Below are 3,345 nucleotides of genomic sequence, written 5' to 3'. Positions count from 1 at the left end.
ATATAATGGATGACATACACCACCATTTTGTTATATATAAATATATAACAAAATGGTGTTTTCAATTTAATTCAGTATAAATGGGTGGTTTATTCTTTGGTATAGTGTATGGTGTATTTATATTAAGATGATAATCATGTTGCTATAAAAAGTGGCTTTAACTATTAAGATAGTATAACTGCAGGTTGGTTGTTATTTTGGTATGAAATACACCAACATAAACTAATAAGTAATTTAGACAACATAATTATTTTAACCTTTCAATGTATATATCTGTCACGTCCCGAGCCTACACCCCGGACGTGTCTGGCACTCGAGAATCATTGCTGGCCTCAAGCGAACCCTTGGCCTGACTTACTTACTCAGCGGAAGACTTAACTTAACAAAATAACCTACAAAACATAACTTTAAAGAGATATAAAACTTAGCCAAAACGGCAACTGAAGTCTTTAAACAACATTTGAATGATAATGTAAAGACAACTGAACAACTAAAACAATGAGGGATGTCAGAACAAGACCCCCAATCATCCTAACAATAAAAATATTGAAAGTAAAGTAAAAGGAGTCCTCGAAAATGCAAGGAGGCTCACCAACAGACTCTGAGTGCTGAACCTGATCAACGAGGCGCTGGATGCTGATCCTGGTTACCTGCGTCTGCATCATAATACGATACAGGCCAAATGGCATCAGTACATTGAATGTACGAGTATGCGAGTTGGAATGCTAAACATAACATAGACTTGAAAAGATTTTGAAAGAAACACTTACCTTGGCTCTTCTCAACTCACGAATAACTCAACTCATAATAAAGCAATGAAACACATGCAATATATGAAAAGCTTTATAAAATAGTAAAAACAACTTAGTTCGTTACAGAAAATGCAATAACAAACTCAACTTTACTCATATAACAAAGTAATACAGTTTATGTGGGAGTTTCTCAAATCGACAACCACCACTATGAGTCTAAGTGGTGATACAACGTCTTGCCCACGCTGTCAGAACTGTCCTATACTTTGCCGTCATATAGGACGCTTAACTTAGTGGATCCACTAGCTTATGCTAAAAGCATCTTAAGGAGTCATCTAAAAAGTATGATCATTTACTACCCATGATGGCTACATGGTTTATGGAGACGTAAGTTATTTGAACTCAAGCTCGTCCCCATATCGGTGCTTAATACTACTCCCAAAATATAATTTAGCTCATATGTTTGTAAAAACAAAACTCTTTCTTTGGTTTGAGATAATTACTCAAAACTTAGCTTAAAAACTCTTTTGGAAATCTCAGTTTCCTCTTTACTGAAAAACTAGCTCAAATGCTCTTTTGGAAATCAAAGTTTCCTCTTTACCTGAAAATAAAACTAGTACAAAGGCTCCTTTTGAAATCTCAATTTTCTTTCTTGTTTAAATGTGAAAACATTTAATCTTTGGGAATACATAGTCCCGATATACTCTTTTGAAGAAATGACTTCAATCTTTACTCTTTACTCAACTCAAAACTCAAGTCTTAAAACAAAGTTAAAACATTTGTAAAAGACTTTTGAAAACATTATGAACTTCTCTTGACTTGACTCTTAACTTTCCTTGAAATTGAATTATGGATTCAAGGATTGTGATTTGTGATAAGAAGGATCTCATGATGTTTAGGAATGATTTTAGATAGCTAAACATGAGAAACGATCCAGAAATCACCGTTTTGGAACAAGTCCGTGACGCGGAGATGCTTTTAAATAATTGATCGCGAAATTTAATTTTGAAACAGAGGAGTCTGCGTCTTCTCCACTACGCGAAGAGAAAATTTTCATCCTGAAGGAACAGGTCCACATCGCGGACCTGGAACCTTTTCCTTGTCTGACTTTTTCCTTCTTCATTTTCCAGCCTCAATTCGCCTAAACTCGACTATTGTTCTCAAATTCATTTTACATTCAGATACCCAACATATGTACTCAAGAACCTAACTCAAAACAACTCTAAAACTCAACGTAAAGATCTCAGAAACTCCTCAATTCAGCCTAATTCAAGAACAACATTCAAATTCAAGAATACCTATCAAGAACATTAACTTTCAAACTCTTTTAGGACTAATTTCGCTGAAATAAACATGCTTGGCGCGTGGGTGAATGAACCCAACGCTATGAAAGACTCACATACCTTGTAGGATCAATTCTTTGGCGAAATCCACAACCAAAATCTATCGTTCTTGGCGAATCTAGCTTTTCCTCTTCTCCTTTCTCTTTTTTTCTCTTTTCTCCAAGCCCTAGCGTGAAACTTCAACTTTTCTAAACTGGCAAAAATCTGATTTTTACCCCAATTAACTCCTAAAAACGAATTAGAATAATTAGATAAGGAAAAGACTAAATTACCCTACCAAATCCGGAATAGGCTTTCCTTATTCAAACAGCCCAACTTTCAAAAGACATAACTCACTCATACGAACTCGGAATCACGCAAACTCAGCGGCGTTGGAAAGGTTATTCCAAGAGCTTTCCAACCATATCTGAAAATACATCTAACTCATCTTGAGCTAGGATTTATTGCCGTTTGAAGTTGACCAAAACTCAACTTATTCTAACTTAACAAAATTTTCCAGATTTTCATTCTTTCCAAAATGACTATTTCCAATTATTAGATTCTTCCTAGTTATTTCAAATTGCGAGATGTTACAATATCTTAATCTAATCAAAAATCAAATACACTACAAACTATCAAGTTATTTAACCACAACGACATATATCATAAATATATTAAAACAAATTTGGTGTATATAAATTATCTAAAGTATATCAAATGCACCAACACACCTAACAAAAAATAAAGAAGCTAAACATTTAAAATATATTCACTACACCATCACATACAACACTAAAACAACCTCCCCTCCCCCCCAATTGGAGAGTGTAATTACACTCTGTCAATTACACCCAATTACCTGCTGACCAGGTAACCAGGTAATTATATGGTCAATCAAACAGGACAGATAATATAATAACACCCAATTACACCAAATTCAATATCTAGAGTGACTTTTCAAACATGCCTTAAGTGTTTTGAATCTTATATTTTAAATGAAAGATATATTAAATATATTAAAATATTTTTTAATCTTGTAATATTAAATATGACACTTGAAAAATTGAAATTAAAAGAATTGGAATAGGAGGTGGGGGTGGATATTATTTTTTTCGAATGAACGAAAAAAGGAACCTCGATAATGGATGTTAACTTTGGACTATTATGAAGCTTCCACTGTTAAACTTTAGTCTGTTTATATACACTTTTTGTCCAGTCACTTATTGGTTCCTAAATAACACCATCACTTTATATATATATATATATATATA

Source organism: Solanum tuberosum, unplaced genomic scaffold (assembly GCF_000226075.1).
Source record: "Solanum tuberosum cultivar DM 1-3 516 R44 unplaced genomic scaffold, SolTub_3.0 scf00210, whole genome shotgun sequence".
Taxonomy (NCBI): domain Eukaryota; kingdom Viridiplantae; phylum Streptophyta; class Magnoliopsida; order Solanales; family Solanaceae; genus Solanum; species Solanum tuberosum.
Note: the sequence above shows the minus strand (reverse complement) of the source record.